Consider the following 20,271-nt stretch of genomic DNA (forward strand, 5'->3'; position numbering starts at 1 on the left):
AGAACTGGGTATTCTAAATTAATGAAATACTCCTCTTTAGAGAAATCAAACCAACTCAATGATTCATGGTAATAGGGTAGAGACACTGAGACTTGAAAATCATCCAAAAGCACAATTCCGGCTTCTAATTATAACTTCCTCCCTACTGTAGGAGCTACTGATTTGAATTTGACCTCCTTCCACTGCCCTTGCCCTTCTTCTGATGGTAAAATTGCCAAAGCGCTGGCAGCAGAAAGAAGAAAGGAAGAAAGCCAAAGTCCTGCAGAGTCATTCTGAATAGTGAGTACCTAAATCATTAAGATTCAATTGTTGATGTCAATCAATCAGTCAGTAGAACCTACTGAGCACTTTAAGCACAGCACTGGATTAAGCACTTGGAAGAGCACAAAAGAGTGAGTAGACACGATCCCTGCCCTAAAGGAATACCTCACACTTTACAGTGTCTCTAAAACGAAATCTCAAACCTCTCCAAAGCTCCAAACTTCACTCAAATTTCCAGTTACTCTCTGAAGTGGACAGTGGCAGATCTTTATACATATTAATGACTGTGTCCCCCTCTAGTTTGTCAGCTCCTTGTGGGCAGGGAATGTGTCTACCAACTCTGTTATAATCTACTCTTCCAAGTGCTTAGTACAGTGCTCTGCACTCAGTAAACACTCATAAATATCATTGCTGATGATTAGCACAGCGTGGTTTACTAAGACAATTTTAAGCGATGAGAATGAAGACAGAAAGGAGAGGTTATTTCACTTATAGCCATGTTTAATAAATGATGATGGGGGTGATGACATTTCAGAAAACTGACAGAAATATTTCCATTTGTGGGAAAGTAAAGGCCCCTGGGTTTCTTCTCTCCCCACATAGACCGAATTACCTCAACCCTCACTTTTTCCAGGAAGTTTAGTGTGAGAGAGTCAGAGGAGACGAGCCACTCACCAACCTCACCTTGCCCGCTGGATTAGGTGCCATAAAGCTGCACTGGAATATTCCGGTCTTTCTTGTCTTTTTAGTCTATAAACTTCATCCGAGCAGAGATCACCGTCTCCACAGTAAAGCATGCATGGTGGAACCCGTCCAGTTCCAAGCGAGCCTTTTGTTTACGAGGTTCTTCATTAGGAGTCTGACGGCTTCAGAGCCCCAGGGGTTGTTAAAGGCGCACACACCATGCTGTTTTGGAGTGGATTGGGCTAATATGTACGGGAGAAGTCATTAAGAAGAGCACACCTTAGGGCGTGAGGCAGGGAGGACATTGGAAGTGACTCAGTAGGTGGTCCTGTGAGTCAGTTGTGAATGTTGTGCTGAATGAAGTGCCATGGGATCCTCTCTTCTATGTAATGTTATGTGTGATGTGACGGTACCCTGGATAGAACTGTTTGAGAAGTTGTATGTGGCATCCATGGTTACTCCAGATGTCACTACAGTGGCCCCACAGAACTAATGATAATGATGAAAATTGTCATATGTGTTTAGCTCTTACCAAGGGCCAAACACTGTGATAAGCACTGTGGTAGCTAGGATCAGACTGGGCACAGTCCCTGTCCCACATGGGGCTCTTAGTCTAAGAGGCAGGGAGAACAAGCATTTATTCTCCATTTTACAGAAGAGGAAGCTGAGCCCCAGAGAAATTAAATCACTTGCCCAATGTCACACAGCAGGCCAATGATGGAGCCGGGATTAGAATCCAGGTCTTCTGACTACCAGTCCTGTGCTCTTTCAAGTTTGCTCTGAATCTTGATGCCACGTTAAGCTCTCAATAAAAACTATTAATTCATTGATTGATGTTGGCAGGTTACCCACAAGTAAAGTGCAAAACCAAGTCATTAATTCATTCAATCGTATTTATAGAGCAGTTATGTGTGCAGAGCACTGTACTATGCGCTTGGAATGTACAATTCAGCAACAGAAAGACACAATCCCTGCTCACACTGGGCTTACAGTCTAGAAGGGGGAGACAGACATCAAAACAAGTAAACTGGCATCAATATAAATAAATAGAATTATAGATATGTACACATATACACAAGTGCTGTGGGTCAGGGAAGGAGGGGTAGAGCAAAAGAAACGAGTCTGGGTGATGCAGGGGGAGGAAGAGCTGAGGAAAAGGGGGACTTTGTCAGGGAAGGCCTCTTGGAGGCGGTGAGCCTTCAGTAGGGCTTTGAAGGGGAGAAGTGTGATTTTTTGGCAGCTTTGAGGAGGAGGGCATTCCAGGCCAGAGGTAGAGTGTGGGCCAGGGGGTTACAGTGGGACAGGTGAGAATGATACACAGAGAGAAGGTTTTAGCACCAGAGGGGCGGAGTGTGCAGCATCAAGAGGCAGCTTCAAGATTCAAGGTAAATTGAAGTCCCTATGCTAACTGTAGTTTCCAATCAGTCAGTCAATCCATATTTTATTAAGTGCTAACTGTGTGCAGAGCACTGTACTAAGAACTTGGGAGAATACAATATTACAGACAAATTCACTGCCCAAAACGAGCTTGCAGTCAATCTTTCATTTGTTGTGAGATCTGGACTTGTCATAGATGCCATATCCAAACTTCCATCAGGGTCACTTCCACATCATGCTTAATATTAAATGGCAAGACTGGACCATAAAGAACAAGATCCTAAAAGGCAATCAATCAATTATCATTAAAACCAAGCTCATCACCACACACCTTCCCTAGTCAAACAGGTGAAGTGAGTGGATGGCAGCAGGGTACCCGAGCAGCTGAAACTGGAACACCGTAAACAGGGTGAGCCAAAAAAACTCCCCCTGCAAAACCCCCCAAACCTTTAAAGACACAAGGAAGATTGTGGAATAGCTGAGGATTGATGGGGTTCAGGGTACTGATTAGTCAGGCAAACAACAATCAGAAATGAGAAGATTAGCTAGCAACAGAAGGTCACAGAAGATTGCAACCCAAAGAGGGAGAAACGAAAAGATACCAGACAGCTCTGGAGGCAAAAGTAACCTAAGCGCAAGCATAGATCTTAACATGGACAAGGTGCAGACAGGAGCGTTAGTTAAATGTTGGCTTCAGCAGCCACATTTTCTCAAAGTGATCATAACTTACTATTATCTAAAAGACTACCACAGAAATACATACTTCTTGAACTTCTTTTCAGACAAGGCCAAGATAATCAGCGTGGCCTAGTGGATAAAGCATAGGCCTGGGTGTCAAAAGGATCTGGGTTCTAATCCCAGCTCTGCCACTTTTCTGCTGTGTGACCATGGGCAAGTCACCACTTCTCTGAGCCTACCTCATCTGTAAAATGGGGATTAAGACTGTGAACCCCATGTGGGACAGGGATGATGTTCAAATTGATTAGCTTATATCTACCCTCATGCTTAATACAGTGCCTGGGACATAGTAAGAGTTTGACAAATACCATAAAAATTGGTTAATTTGTTCTAAACTCTCAAAATCACTCCCAGAAAGTAGAACTTCAGTTTTATTGAAGTTACGTGACACTACAGGTTTGGTTTTACATTCTCTTTTGCTGTCAGTAATCAATCAATCAGTGGTATTTATTGAGTACTCACTGTGTGCAGAGCACTATAATTAGTGCTTGGGAGAATACAATAGAAAAACATAACAGACACATTCCCTGCCCACAGCAAGTTTTCAGGAGCTCCAGAAATCATCTCTCTTGAAGTCTCTTATTCTCTCTTGTTGTACCAGGAACAGCCTCTTCCCCAGTGTCAAGTGGGCGATGTATGAATGAAACCCCCAAGGGTCAATAATCCCTTCTTGACCTTCAAGGTTTGCACTCAGTGTTGTCTCTTTTTTGCATACTAACATGGAACTGTTCCCCATTTCACTTTTCCGTGCTTGGGCTTTGTTTGTAGTGAGAGTTTTCCACTCATCTATATGAGCCATTTTCTGGAGTTTTTGAGTAATCTCGGTGGCTGTTTTGACACTGGCAGTTTTCTGATTTTCAAAGACTTTTGTTCCACGGAAGCCACCTGGAGTGGCTGATTCAACGGGTGTTGTTGGAGTGCTTTCATCACATGTGCCTTGGAAATCAGACTCCTCAGGGCGAGTCAGGGTGCCCCACAAGCATTCTTTATGTTTATGAGATAGTAGAAAAAGACAATGATTTCTAGATAAAAACAACTTAATACAACCACTCAACATTTTTGAGCATTTAGAGTCAGGGAATAGTCTTTGACAAACTACTTGCCAAACATGAAAGTGGGCAGCCAAAACATCCAAGTCACAAATACAACTAGATTTTAAGCTCTTTGAAGGCAGGGTTGTTTCTACCAACTCTAGTGCACTGTACACTTCCAAGTGCTTAGTACAGTGCTCAATACATGGTGATTGTGCTCAATAGATACCACTAATTGATTACAGCTTGTCCATGATGGGGTGAAAATTTTTCATTGAATGCAGGCCCTTTCCTGAATGGGATGAAAGGAAGAAAGATCCAAATATGAAAGGGAAATGAAGTGGCCCATTTGATAATGTAAGTTAAGAAACAGAGTGGTCAAACCCATTCTTCTAAGAACCAGGCTGAGTAGAGAAAATTGGAGTGGTCCCTTCCCTCAGGCTAACCAATGGCAAGGAGTGGAGGACGAGTAGAAGCATGTGAAACACTGGGAAAGGTTTGGCAATTTGTTCAACAGATAGTCCTGCCTGGAGCAGAGAGGAGCCTAATGACACCTCCCCACCCCCCACCGTCGGCATTTTTTACTAGTGTTATTTTTGTATTATTGACTTGACTCCATTATCTGGTAGATTTTGTTGACTCTTCCCTGTGAGTCTGCCCTGGCTCCTTGTAAGTCAGAAACTATGTCTGATTCTTTGTCTGTGTATTCTCCCCAGCGCTTAGGACTCTGCTCTGGGCACTGGAAGCACTCAATCAATGCCTGTGATTGATAGGACAGGAGAGACCAGAAAACTGAGAAGCAGCATGGCCTAATGAAAAGATTATGGGCCTGGGAACCAGAGGACCTGAGTTCTAATCCCAGCTCTGCCACTTGTCCGCTGAGTGATCTTGGTCAAGTGACTTAACTTCTCTATTCCTCAGTTACCTCATCTTTAAAATGGTGATTGAGACTGGGAGTCCCGCGTGGGACATGGAGTGTGCCCAATCAGATTAGCTTGTATTTACTGCAGCACGTAGTACATTGTCTGGCACAGAGTAAGAGTTTAACAAATACCATAAGAAAATAAAAAGGAAAGAAGGTGAAAAGAAAGCAACAAGCTCTACCCAAATAGAGTTCCCATCAGTCTCAGACTGAGGGATGCAGGCCTGGAGGGGGGCCCTGAGAACTGGTGGATTCTGGGTCAGGCTATGTGAGGAGCGGAGAGGGGAGAGGCTTGTTTGTTCTGATGGATGGGGGTTCCAAGTCAGACAGATCATTAGTGTTTGGACGGGTAATGGAAAATGATCTACCTAGTTTCTTTGCATTCCAGGATCAATCATCTAGAAGCAATGAATGCCTCATTGTTTTTGGTTTGGGAAACAACTGCATTTCTCCACTGTTGGGGCTTCACTGGGACACCCATACCCACTCCCTAGTTTTAATATCTGGTTTCTTTCTAAACAAAAGCTACTATTGCTTATTCTGAGTTGGGTTGATTCAAATTGATTCTCCCTCAGAGCCTGGGGCCTCTTTAGTCTCTGTAAGGCATTCACTCTTTGGAGAGTCACCCTACTTTCCCCATCCTAGTGTATATGTGTAGTGGGGGAGGGGGGTGGCCAACTGGATTCCCTCTTGAGTTTGTGGGGAAACCAAGATCTTCTCCTCCCTTCTCCATTCCCTCCTCTTCTCCTTTCTTCACCTGACCAAAGGAATAGATCTCTACCTACATATTTCCTGCATGACTGCTCACATTAACAACTGATGGTATTTATTGTGCACTTACTGAGTGCAGAGTACTGAACTAAGCACTTGGGCAGGTTCAATACAGTGTAGTTGGTTAACATGATCCCTGCCCCCTAGGAGCTTACAGTGTGGAGGATTACTACAGCTTTGCCCATTTCCAGAGATGTTTCCAGAATGCCTTGGGGCCCAATAGGCTGAGGGCAACTAGGCCTGCTCCATCCAGTCCTCCCTTCAACTAGGTCATCGTTGGACACCCACAGGAGTGGGGAGAGGACAATCTTCCCATCCTTCATAAAGGTAGCCAAGAGCCCATAAGTCACCCTTCCCAAACTGTGACACCTGCCCTCTGCATTGGCCAATACCACTATTATTATTATTGTTATTAATAGCAGGGACATTCAATATGGCAGTGGGGGACTGTCACAAGGGAGAAGCAGTGAAATATGCCCCTGAATATCTATGGGGTAAAGTGTACGCACTTGACTCGTGTCTACAGGGGTGGTTTCTCCTGGTCTTGGAAAATATGAAGTAGCTGGCATGTGGTTTGCAGGATTTCCACAGAATGTTCTAGCCGGTGACAGAGGATGCCACTAAGCTCATTACTCAGGCAGATTAATGTAGATATCCACACCACCAGTTCAACCTTGGTTCACAGGTCACAGGGAAGAAGGGCCTGCTTGACGATCTGATTTTGCTCCCAGATCTACTTCAGAAGTTTTCCTGCATCCCCTTTGACAACACTTTCACTCAGATCCGATTGATGTTTAAAATACGGGCCTTCATCTTTAACCTCAAGGCAAAGACATCTCACCAACTTCAAACCTGGTTAAAAAATACTGACTCTAACATCATAGAACAATCAAAAGAGCTGAAGCCGCGTCCCTTGTGAATCCAATTCTTCCTCTCTTTAGGTTGCCATCAACTACTGAAAGTTACTAGGTGGTGAAAGGTGGGGCTTTTCGGAATGGACTGGTTTAGCAGGGTACCTTGGGAACTTCTGTACACAGAGAGAATTTGAGTGCTTACAACCCAGCAAGGCTGATGGAACAATAAAGGCTTCCACCCTTGTTTTTGCAAGGTTTGCTGCGGAAGATGGTTTAGGATGAATGACTTCAGAGTCTGGGCAATGACAGAGCATGAATCATTAGAAAGGTAGACTCAGTCAACAAATTTGTTAATAAAGGTAAATTGGTTCCACCTGCCTTCACTCTGTGAGTGTTCAAAACAGCTCCTGAAATCTAAAAAAAACTGCATGGAGTGGGCCATAATCCTCTGTGCAATAAATGTGACTTTGTTTTTCATTTAGAAGATGAACTTGAAACAAAGACTAGCTTTGTTTGGAGAGTACTTTTTATCAAGGCAGAACAGGCCACTTTTAGACAAAGGATTTTAAAAAAAATCCTCCCAACATCATCTTCTTGGGGGCTGGGTGGGGTGATTTTCAGCAGGTTTACAAACTGGACCTGCTGGCAGAGACTGTAGACAGTGAAGGAGAGCTCTTGGTCTCTGATTAACCCTGTGGTACTCTGTTTGAATAGATAATGATCTATATCAATCAATCACTGGCATTTATTGAGTGCTTTCTTTGTGCAGAGCACTCCACTAACCACTTGGGAGAATAAGATAAAGTAAATAGGCATGATCCCTACCCTCATAGAAATTTCAGTCTAAACTGGGGAGACAGATACTCAAATTATAGGAAGAGGTGATGGAGTACAACGACATGCACATAAGTGCTCTGTGTGTGTGTATGTGTGTGTGTGTGTGTGTGTGTGTATATATGTGGAGTGAGTTCCCCAGTGCTTAGGAGTTGTGAACTCAAGGGCATAGGAGACTCAGAATGATGGGAAGATAGGAAGGAGAGATCAGAGATTAGTAAAGGAAGGCTTCCTGGAAGAGTTGTGATTTAGTGAGATTTTAAAGATTGGGACAGTGGTGGTCTGCTGGATATGAAATGGGAGAGAGTTCCAGGCATGTAGCAGAGCCTCAATTGGGGTCGATGGCAAGAGAGAAAGGAAATGAACAAGGAAATCTGGAAAGTAACTCTAGCTGAAATAGAAAGGATTGGTTGCCGTGTGCAATGTAAACAGTTACTGGGGAATTTCTATGTGTGCATGTGCACACACACAGACGCACACACACCAGGATTGCTGCAATAGGCTTTCCTTAGCTATATCTTAGAAGGAAGCTGAAAAAAATAAATAAAGCCAAAAGAATCCATAATATGGGATGAATGGCTTTAGATTCTTGAATTTGGTTCTTGCTACCATTTCATTTCTTTGATCTACGTGACGTGCTCCTTTTCCTGATATGCACAAAAGAATTTCAATCAATCGACCAATCAGTCATATTAATTGAGCACTTTCTGTGTGCAGAACAATGTACTAAGGGCTTGGGAGAGTACAACAGAACAATATAAGAGGCACAGTCCCTGCCCACAACGAGCTTACAGTCTAGAAGGGGAGACATGCAGTAATATAAATAAATCATGGCTATGTACATGAGTGTTGTGGGGATGAGGGTGGGGGGTGAATAAAGGAAGCAAGTCAGGGCGATGAGAAAGGGAGTGGGAGAAAAGGAAATGAGGGCTTAGTTAGGGAAGGTCTCTTGGAGGAGATGTTACTTCAGTAAGGCTTTGAAGGTGGGAGGAGTAATTGTTGGATATGAAGAGGGAGGGAGTTTCAGGCCAGAGGCAGGACATAGATGAGAGGTCAATGGCAAGATAGATGAGAATGAGGTACAGTGAGTATGTTAGCATTAGAGGAGCAAACTGTTCATGATGGGTTGTAGTAGGGAACAGTGAAGAAAGGTAGGAGGGGGCAAGGTTATTGAGTGCTTTAAAGCAGATGGTGAGGAGTTTCTGTTTGATGTGGAGGTGGGTGGGCAGCCCCTGGAGGTTCTTGAGGAGTGGGGAAAATGAACGATTTTGTAGAAAAGTGATTGGGCGGCAGAGTGAAGTATGGACTGGAGTGGGGAGAGACAGGAGGCTGTCTTCTTGCTGACCAAGTCATCTGTAACCTAGGAATCTTCGTGTGATGTAGTAATCCTAGAAACAGAGGTTGGATAGAATAAGTGCATGGATTACGTGGTAGCAGTCAGGATGAAGAGGAAAGGGTGGATTTTAGTGATGTTATGAAGGTTGAACTGACAGGATTCAGTGATAGATTGAATATGTGGGTTGAATGAGAGAGAGGAGTCAAGGATAGCTCCCAGGTTATGGGCTTGTGAGTCAGGAAGGATGGTGGTGCTGTCTACAGTGATGGAAAAGTTAAGGGGAGGACAAGGATTTCATTAACTCTTTGTATAGACTGAACCCCTTAACATTTTTGTATAAATTGATTATATACTCTACTATTTTTTACTTATCTTTCTCTTTTCTCTTAATTTCTATCTGTAAATCATTTCGTGTTGTCTCTCCTGCTAGATTATAAGCTTGAAAGCAGACCTCTGCACATGGCTTGACAAATACTATTGATTGAGTGACTCACATGAAAATATGACTCTCTATTTGTCTTGACTAAGTGAAAAAATTAACCCTGAAATTTGTAATGTCACACTGGATGTGAATTTGTATCATCCTCCTAGACTTCAGGAGCCATGCAGGTATAAAACCAGTTCTCCGTCTGCCTGATGCTTGCCTGCCTCAGGCCTGAACTGGCAATACCTCCGTCTAGCTTCATGAGAATCCACTGCAGGTTGTGTTAGTGACTTGTCCGAACTAGTTTTTGCCAGTTTCTGCTTTCTGTTTTCAGTGAACTGATGTCATGAACGTCAGAAAATTTCTGAATTTGCAGTAAAAGTTTGATATACCCAAAAAAGTAGATTATGAAGTGCTATCATTATCGTCACAACTATGTAATTATAATTGCTAGGATTAATCTGCTTGCACTGTATCTCCTCCAGCACTCAGTACAATGCTCAGCACAGTGAGAGCTTAATAAATATTATTATTAGTAGTAATAGTTTTGCCTGAGTACCTTCTGCACTAGGTGCTTGGGTAACTGGCAGAAGACATGTGATATATTTTTATGGAATTTGTTAAGTGCTTACTATGTGCCAGACACTTTCCTAAGCACTGGAGTAGAGATAAGGTAATCAGGTTGGGCACAGTCCCTGTCCCACATGGGACTCACAGTCTTTATCCCCATTTTACAAAAGAGGGAACTAAGAAACAAAGGAGCAAAATGACTTGCCCAAGGTCACACAGCAGACAAGGGGCAGAGCCAGGACTAGAACCCAGATCCTTCTGACTGCCGGGCTCACGCTCTATCAACTAGGCCAAGCTTTTTCTCATAAGCCCTATATCTTATGTCCTATGGTAGTTTACAGTTTGCACGCAGATATGAATTGATGGAATGACAGCTTAAAGTGCATGTGATCAGGGAGAATAATAATGCAAGTGGAGAAACAAATCAATAACAATAAATCAGTGGATAAGTGCTTAAGAGTGCTGAGGTGCCTGAGGGTTTGGCAGGAACAGAAAGCCTTAAAAATGGTTTCTCTGAAAGGCTAATCAATCAATCAGTGGTATTTATTGAACACTTACTACATCCAGAGATGGCACTAAGCACTTTGGAGAGTGCAATACAACAGAATTAGCTGATACGTTCCACACACAAAATGAAGTGAGAAAGAGAAAGGCCCAGCAGGACGTCAAGAGGCAGCTGGGTCCCTCTCTTCTTTCTCCAAGAAGCCAGAACTGAAGAAAATTCCCCAAATGATTTGCTTTGGTGAACTTCGTAATAATAATAATAATTAATAATAACTCTTTAGGGCTTACTATGTGCCGAGCATTGTATAAATACAAAGGTAGATACTAGATAAGCAGGTCGGACAAAGTCCCTTTCCTTCATGGGGCTCATAGTCTAAGTAATTTGGAGAACGGGTATTAAATCTTTATTGTACAGATGAGGAAACTGAGGCACCAAGAAGTTAAACGACTTGCCCAAGATCACACAGCAGAAAAGTGGTGGTCAGGATTAGAAACCAAGTCCTTTGACCTCCAGGCTTGTGCTCTTATCCACTAGGCCACACTGCTTCTCTGTGGAGGATGGGGAGGACCTTCAGGGATAGGCAGAGGCGGAAAAGTTAGGTGGTGACTGAAGGAATGGAGGGAAGACTGGCCCAAGGACAAATTCTTGTTTAAAATGCTGAGCTACTAATCATCTCACAAGGCAAAAGTTAAATTTGATCAAAAGAGATTACCTGAATCCTGAGTCAATTATATAGAATTAACCCAACAGTGAAACAAGTTCTTCACACTAGACCATAAGCTCCTTGAGGGCAGGGAATGTTAATGTCTATAAGCTATTCCATTGTACTCCCCCAGCACTTAGTACAGTGCTCTGCACACAGTAAGCACTCACTAAATGCCATCAAATAATTGATGGATAGATTGATTGAGGGGCTCCCAAGACAGATTTCTTGGTCTCTTCCAGTCATTCCAAACACGCAGATCCAGGTTCTCTTGGATTTGGGTCGTGAGGCAAGAGTGAGGAGCTTGAGGAGCTGCCAAGTACCCAAATATTCATGGTTTGAATTCTGAACCCAGGGGTTTGGTTGTCTCTAGAGTAGCAGACACCATTAGAGGAGGGACTGGGAAGTCCATCCTAGTGTGTCAGATCAAAAGGAATCTGTGCCTCAAGAAGTGCCTGAGAAGCAGTGGGCCTATAGGAAACAGCACAGGCCTGGGAATCAGAGGGCCTAGGTTCTAATCCTGATCTTCCACTTGTCTGCTGTTTATGACCTTGAAAAATCACAACTTCTCTGTGACTCAGTTACCTCATCTGTAAAATAGGCACTAAGTCTGTGAGCCCCATGTGGGGCTTGGACTGTGTCCAATCTGATTGTTTTGTATCAACCCCAGCTTAGTAGAGTGTCTGGCACATAATAAGTACTTAACAAATACCATTTTCTTAAATAGAGTCCCCAGGATTTTGGGGCTACAGAAATCATTCCCTCCTATCTGCCTTTGATCATATCAAGAGGTTCATTTAAGATGCAGTCCTACTTGACATACGTAGTTGTTGACTTTCTGAGGAAAGCCCCAACAGAAAAAAAAAATATTGCAATTTAATGGCTGTTTCTGTAGAACGAACTTGAAAGTGAAGAAGAACCAGAACAGTAAGACAAGTCAGGGTTGATAAGAGTGCAAATAACAAGAATCCACAATATGTCCTTGGTGCTTCTTAGAATTAAATAAGCAAAAGCCCCACGTCCTTTGTCTTTACCAGTTTCCCTTCCAGAAATAGATCACCTAACATAGCCATATACACAGGAAGTTCATTTGTTTGAGTTTTTTTCCTTTCGACTGTAAGGACAAGGAAGGATGGGACATACAATTTATCATGCCTGGTTGGTTGATATGCTTTGATTTCTTCCTTTGTGGGTTTGAATGGGAGAAATGGGGGAAGGGAAAAGGAGCTAGTTCTTAAGTAGGTCACCAGAAGGAAGAATTTGGGAAAGACCAGTCCCATGGATGATGTCACTGTTTTCAGAATCCTTGCCACTTAATCACGGCACTTAGCCACTGTTTAGCAATAGCCTTGCCAATGAGAAGGGGCAGTCGTGTATTGAAAGTTTGTCTTAGTGTCGGGCTCATTACACACAAACACACACATACACACACACCAGTTATTGCTCTGAGAAGTCTGATGAGAGCCAAACTTTCAGGAGCTATACTATACCCACATGACGTTGGTATTCAGCCATTTGGGTAACCCAGAAACTCTTTATATTCCTTAAAAATGACTAATGAATTTCCCTGCTTTGGACTATGATTGAGCACCACTTAAACCGTTCTGTTTCACACTGTTTCAACACTCACTGAGTATTAAAATGGCTGAAAATAATGACCACAATTCATGGCACTGCAACTTTGGATATTAAAGCTAAAATTATAGCTCTGTATATTTTAGGCTAAGGACTTTTCTGGAAGTACTTATTAAATAGCATAATAATAATCAAGTTTATTGCTCGTGAAATGGAGGAAAAAGAAACAGACACTGGCTGAGAATCTAGGAAAATCATGAGAAAGGTAAGTAGCCACCCTAGGCAACTCTGCTATTGGCAGGGATTTCTCTGGGAAGATTAGGGTAGATAGTAGCACCTTCGGAGCTACAGATCACTGGTCTCACCTGATTGACAGTATTCAGTGATTTCCAGCCCTCATTTAGGCCACTCAGTCAATCCATCACTTAGTTATATTTATCGAATGCTTACTGCGCTAAGTGCTTGGGAGACAATCAATCCATCAATTATATTCTTACTCTGCGCAGAGCACTGAACTAAGTGCTTAAGAGAGTACAATATAATAGAGATGGTAGACATATGGTATGCACATTCCCTGCCCACTTCGACCTTACAATATAATAATAATAATAATAACGGTACTTGTTAAGTTTTTATTGTGTGCCTAGCACTGTTTTAAGCACTGGGGTAATCACAAGTTAATCAGGCTGGACAGAGTTCCTGTCCCACAGTGGGGCTCACAGTCTTAGTCCCCATTTTATGGATGAGGAAACTGAGGCCCAGAGAAGTATCGTGCCCACGACCACACAGCAGATATACGGCAGAACTGGGTTTAGAGCCCAGAACCTTCTGACTCCCAGGCCTCTGTTCTATCCACTAAGCCTCACTGCTTCCCCACACCACACTGTTTCCCGAGAACGAATTTATGGTTTAGTCTACCACAATCATGCTGACCTTCTGAGGATATGAGCCAGATGGTCAACACGGTGAGCGATCACGACAGTAAAACCCAAGAATATCAGAGATGCCAATGATAATGGTGAGAGCGTCATCAAGACATTTAGAGGAACCTCCTAAACACTCATTCTCATGATTAGGGCTGGGCCTTCCAATATTCCTAACTTTCTCTTTAATCAATCCATCAATTAACTGATCAGTGGAATCAATTAATCATTTGATCTGCTCCATTTATTGAGTGCTTACTTTATGTGGAGCTGTGTAGTAAGCACTTGGGAAAGTACAACACAACAGTTGATAGATATGTTTCCTGCCCACCAAGAGCTTACAGTCTAGAGTCGGAGACAGACATTAAGATAAATTTTGTATAGGTACATGAGTGCTGTGTCTTTGTTGAGATTTCATAGAGTGCCTAGGAATTGTACTATTTAATAACATAACATAATTATAGTAACCACTGGGCCTGCCTTTAAGGAGCTTACAAGACCTGGGCAAAAATTATTTATAGATAGTGAGAACTAGAGGAAGAACAAGGATAATGCGGGAAGCAGTACGTACCCTTCAGGGCAGAACAGCTGAACAAATAACTAAATGTACAGATCGATACATAAATGAAATGAGTAAGTAAATGAATAAAATATATCCCTGGATGGAATTTGTGCTCCTATATTTTGAAGGGAAGGCAGTTTGGCTGAATTCAAATGAGGATTACTGAACGGAAGCTCCTGGACATCTGCGGAGGGAGATTACAGCAGGATGCAGGTCTGTGAGTTGAAATGGGACAATGTAAGAAGTGAAGGAAACAAGATGTTACACAAAATCACGGCTACACATTCCTGGCTGGGAAGCGCTGTGGCCCAGGGGAAACAGCATGGGTTTGGGAGTCAGGGACCTGGTATTTGTTAAGCACTTACTATGTGCCAAGCATTGTTTCAAGTGCTGGTGTAGTACGAATTACGATGGACACAGTCCCTATCCCACACTGAGCTCACACTCTTAATCCCCATTTTTTACAGATGAGGTAATGGAGGCTCAGGGAAGTTGAGTGATTCGACTAAGGTCACCCAGCAGACATGTGGCAGAGCCAGAAATAGAACCCAAGATCTCCCGACTCCCAGGCCTGTGCTCTATTCACTACGCCATACCACTTCCCCTAATCCCAGCTCAGCCACTTGCCTGCTGTGTGATTTTAGGCAAATTTTTTTTAATGGTATGTGTTAAGTACTTACTACGTGCCAGGCACTGAACTAAGTATTGGAATATATACAAGCTAATCAGGTTGGACACAGTCCATGTTCCACATGGGACTCACAGCTTTCATCCCCACTTTACAGGTGATGAAACAGGCATGGAGAAGTTAAATGACTTGACCAAGATCACACAGCAGACAAGTGGCAGAGTTGGGATTAGAACCTAGGTCCTCTGACTCCTAGGCTCGTGCTCATTCTATTAGGTCATGCTGCTTCTCCAAATCATTTAAGGTCTCTGGGCCACAGTTTCCTCATCTGTAAAATAGGAATTCAATACCTGTTATCCCCCTTAGACCATCCCTGTGGGACAGGAACTGTGTCCAACCTGATCATTTGTATTTACTCCCGCGCTTCACCATTTCCACAGTTATTATTCATAATCCTGCGAAGAAACAGACTGACTTTACGTGCAGCAACCTGGTGTGGTTCCACACTGAGCCCCAGCCCACAACCCACACCCAGGGAGAGGTTATTTGTTCTAGCTCAAACCTCCTCGCTCCAACCAACTAGTTCCAGGATGGGTAGGAGTGGGGTGAAATGAGAAGCAGCAGAAACAGCAATGGAAATGGCATTAACTTTCAGAGAAACAGAGTGCCTAGTGGATAGAGCACAGGGCTGGAAGGCATAAGGCCCTGGGTTCTAATCCTGACTCTGCCTCTTATCCACTTTGTGATTTTGGGCAAGTGACTTAACTTCTTTGGGCCTCAGTTACCTCATCTGTAAAATCGGGATTAAGACTGTGATAATAATGAACTGTGTTCAATCTGATTTATAGTGTATCTTCCACAGCACTTAATACAGTGCCTAGCACATTAATAAACACTTAACAAGTACCATTAAAAAAAAATATGTCTGCTCTGATCTTTCAGGAGACAAGCCAAATCTGTGTCTGTTCTCTGGTCTGAGTGAACATACCTGATTTAGCCCTCTGGAGCCTAACAACTTGGTAAGTATCCAGGTAAAATTAAATCCATTTCTGTTGCTTTCACTTTGAAAGAAATGTTTTTTTTTATTTTTAAGTGATTGTCTGGGAAACAGAAATGGAAACCCCAGGGAGGTGAATATTATTGCATCAGATAATAATATCAGTATTTCTCAAGTTTGTCAGTTGATTCTCAAGATTTAAGCCCTTTAGAAAAGTGTTGACTACTAGGTTGTATCTGATTTGCATCAATTAGATAGAATACATTTCCCTTTGAGGTTTGATAAGGTATTTCCTGAGTGTCATAGTACTAAGATAATAAGATAGAATTTATAACGTTTAGCAATCCAGACGTGAAATTGATTCCTCAGAACTGCGTCATTTTATTCATAAGGGTTTTGGAGAGAAAAAAAATTAGAGTAAGAAATATGCCATCATCAACTCCTGTAAAATAACTAGCAGACTATTCTCATTTTAAGCAGTACATTTACATAATTCTGAAATGGATGGTTCACGTGGTGTGTAAATTACTAAACCTAAGGTCACTCACAATTACAAATTACAGACATGCCTTTGGGTCCTCCTATATCAAGTCTGGGCTGGTGGGGTTAAATAATAAGCAAATAGCCTTCAGAATGCTCTGTAATCTTCCATAATGCACATTTGAGTTGTGCTTTTATCTTAACCACACAGGAAAGATCAGATGAGAGCAGTTCGAGTTGAAGCATGAGAAAATTATCTGATGTTCCGAGATGTAGTAATGCCAAATTCCTTCAGACCTCACTGTTTGATTTCTTTCACCTCCTGGACCCAAACAAAAAGGTAGCATTCTTGTTGCTTCATTGAAATTAAAAAGAAGTGAACAGCCCACACGCACACAATCTTCCAAATGCCAAATCCCACAGTTCCTGGGCTGTTTAGCCAAGACAATTGCCCATTTTATTCCCAGGAGGTGAATCAGCTCCTTGATGGCCATTTGTAATAAACATGATTGCTACCGAGGAGAGCCGCCAGTATTATTTTTGTGGAAAATTGAGACATCTTGACAACATCTCAAGCTTTTGAGGACCGAGAAGGGGTGGTGAGCAGGTGACTGGGTCATCTGATATCATTTTTATCAACCCGAGCTCTTAGCATAGTGGATGGCATACACTAAGTCCTTATTAATACCTCAGTGGGTGAGGAGGAGAAGCTGCAGCATCTGGGATCTAAACTGAACATGTTTTGAGCACGTTAGGGTGTGGATGTGGAAGTTCAAGCCTTTTAAATGATAAAGAGCAGATGGGGCCAGAACAGTCTCTCACAGGGACTGTTCAACCCAAATTCAGGACTATATTTGCTACATAGGGATATCATCATCATCAGTGGTATTTATGGGTTGCTTACTGTGTGCAGAGCACTGCACTAAGCACTTGGGAGGGTTCAGTACAATAGAGTTGAAACACATGGTCCCTGCCACCTCAAGCCTACAGTCTAAGAGGGGGAAACAGACATTAAAATTAATAAATAATGTATAATTTATAGATATAGTATAGTATATAGATATGAAATGAGCCTAGGCATTTGAACAAATTGATAGCATTAAATACCATTTCACTAATTCAATTCAGTGCACTGGAAATGATAGGTTCCGGTCATGCCCACCGGAGATAAATCACACGAGACACAGGCATAGCCTAGTGGGAAGAGCTTGGGCCCGAGAGTCAGAGAACCTGATTTATAACCCTGGCTATGCCAGTTGCTTGACTGTGTGACACTGGACAGTACATTTAATAATAATAATGTTGGTATTTGTTAAGCGCTTACTATGTGCAGAGCACTGTTCTAAGCGCTGGGGTAAACACAGGGGAATCAGGTTGTCCCACGTGGGGCTCACAGTCTTAATCCCCATTTTACAGATGAGGGAACTGAGGCACAGAGAAGTTAAGTGACTTGCCCACAGTCACACAGCTGACTTCTTGGTGCTTCAGTTCCCTCATCTGTAAAATGAGGATTAACCACCCAGCCCACCCCCCTCCAATTTAGACTGTGAGCCCCATGTTGGATAGGGACTGGGTTCCACCTGATTAACTTTTATCTACCCCAGTGCTTAGAACATCGTGTGACACAGAATAAACACTTAAATACCTTTTTTTAAAAAAGAAAAATGCAAGCTCCCCACTCAAATGGTAATCCAGAGCAGTATTGCAGGCTGCCTTTTTCACTCATACCTACATGGTCTTTTTTTATGGCATTTGTTAAGCGCTTATTATGTGCCAGGCCCTCTACTATGCTCTGGGGTAGATACAAGCTTATCAATTTGACACAGTCCTTGTCCCACAGGGGGTTCACAGTCTTAATCCCCATTTTACAGAGGAAGTTTTAAATTTAATGTTTTGAAACAAAGTCTAGGATGATGCTGTGTCCCAGCTGAAAGCTCAGTGTCGATTACTGAGGACAGACCTGCAGGTTCACTGCCATCACTCAGGAGGGGAGTGGCTCATTTTGACCAAAACTTTTTTCCTGAAAAGGGAGACAGTGAGATAAAAGAGAAAACAACACCAGGTGCTGCACATATTTGGCATGACAATACAACTAAGGACGGCTTTTTTGTGTGGTCAATATAGCCGGGACTGTGACCTTTTTCAGTCAGTCAATCGTATTTATTGAGTACTTACTGTGGGCAGATCACTGTACTAACTACTGGGGAGAGTACTATACAAGAGTAAACAAGCGCATTCCCAGCCCACGAGTTGACAGTCTAGTAGGGGAGACAGACATTAATATTTAGCCACATACAGACTCTCCGGTGAACTTCACTCTGCCGTGTCTTCTTCCTGACCCTTAGTGGTCAGATTTTAATTCTCCAGACATATGAAGTCCCACAGCAGGATTACCCCGCATAAAAACACACACACTATTATTTACGATGTATATGGGAATGTGGATTCTACATCCTAAAGAGAAAGCGTATGTAGCTTTCTCACAACATTTATGGACATAACTGAATTCAGTTATTTATATTAATGCCTGTTTCCCCCACTAGACTGTAAGCTCATCTTGGGCAGGGAATATGTCTGCCAACTCTGTTGTGTTGTACTCTTCCGAGCACTTAGTACAGTGCTCTGCACATAAGTGCTCAATATATACAATTGATTAATTGATAGATTAATAGTATAATATGATTCTGTTGCAGCAGCATTAGTTAAGCTTCTCTGAGTGCATGTTCACTGGAATTCACTTGGCGAGTGGCTAGGTCATTTATTTAAAGGTATTTATAACAATAATAATGTTGGTATTTGTTAAGTGCTTACTATGTGCAGAGCACTGTTCTAAGAACTGGGGTAGATACAGGGTAATCAGGTTGTCCCACGTGGGACTCACAGTCTTAATCCCCATTTTACAGATGAGGTAACTGAGGCACAGAGAAGTTAAGTGACTTGCCCACAGTCACACAGCTGACAAGTGGCAGAGTCGGAATTTGAACTCAAGACCGCTGAGGCCCAGAGAAGATAAGTGACTTGCCCAAGGTCACCTAGCAGACAAGTGGTGGAGATCATTCTGACAGACACATCTCAAAATGCTTCAGTTGGTCAGTTCCTCAGCTTGCTTTGACCTTTTTCAAGGAAGAAACATTGATCTTGAGTAACCAAGGGACAATAAAATGCCCAATCATTTTCTCAATCTGAGAAATAATGTCATATACCCTGAACCTAAGAGCAGTATTTTAAACTACTAAATCAGCATACTGAACTTTTCTATTAGTGCTGGAGAAGTAGTGTAGTCTAGTGAATAGACCACAGGCCTCGAAGTCAGGAAGATCTGAGTTCTAATCCTGACTCTGCCAATTGCTTGCTGTGTAACCTTGGGCAAGTCATTTAACTTCTCTGTGCTTCAGTTTCCTCACTCTAAAATGGGGATACCTGTTCTCCTTCCTACTTAGACTGTGAGCACCATGTGGGACAGGGACTGTGTCTGGCCTAATTAACTTGTACCTACTCCAGCACTTAGAACAGTGTTTGATAGATACTAAGTGCTTAACAAATACCATAAAAAATAAAAATATATCACACTAGATATTTCTTTAAAACCCCCAATTTTCTCCAAGCTATCATCAAAGAAAGAGGCTCTCCTCAAGTTCACACTGAATTAAATTAAAGCTGAGTCCTATGTGGCACACAATTATCTTGTACCTATTTCAGGATTTAGTACAGTACCTGACACAGAGTAAGTGCCTAACAAATATATATATACCATATCATATATATCAATCTAACAAATATATGTATATCTTATATATATCTCATATATATTTGGTAGGCACCCATTCACCTAGGTAACTGATTAAATGAAAAGTAGGACTTCAGATTGCCAAATGCTAAATTTGTGGTTTTTTTCACCGTGCTTGTATAATGGTTACTTTGCAATTCAGTATTCATAAACCATCCTTGCACCTAGAGAGTTTCCAGTCCTCTACCAATCTCGACTATGGGAGAGAGAGTCAAGCAGAAGCCTACCCATTTCATGCCTAGCTTTGCCAGTGGCTAGTGAGTGGAAGGCCATCTGCTACAAGTCAGAACTCACCTGTTTCTGGGCAGT

At 42.4% G+C, this 20,271-nt stretch overlaps 1 long non-coding RNA gene across 3 annotated transcripts in view; it reads left to right on the top strand.

Moving 5' to 3' along the window:
* LOC120638978 overlaps positions 1-16,686 on the top strand; it is a 202,201-nt gene extending 185,515 nt beyond the window's left edge. For all 3 annotated transcript variants that reach the window (XR_005661044.1, XR_005661043.1, XR_005661045.1), the window contains 4 exons: positions 152-279; positions 14,199-14,283; positions 15,641-15,717; positions 16,387-16,686. This is a non-coding gene — a long non-coding RNA (uncharacterized LOC120638978). The remainder of the gene's footprint in view (positions 1-151; positions 280-14,198; positions 14,284-15,640; positions 15,718-16,386) is intronic.
* The last annotated feature ends 3,585 nt before the right edge of the window (positions 16,687-20,271 follow it).

Source organism: Ornithorhynchus anatinus, chromosome 18 (assembly GCF_004115215.2).
Source record: "Ornithorhynchus anatinus isolate Pmale09 chromosome 18, mOrnAna1.pri.v4, whole genome shotgun sequence".
Lineage (NCBI taxonomy): Eukaryota > Metazoa > Chordata > Mammalia > Monotremata > Ornithorhynchidae > Ornithorhynchus > Ornithorhynchus anatinus.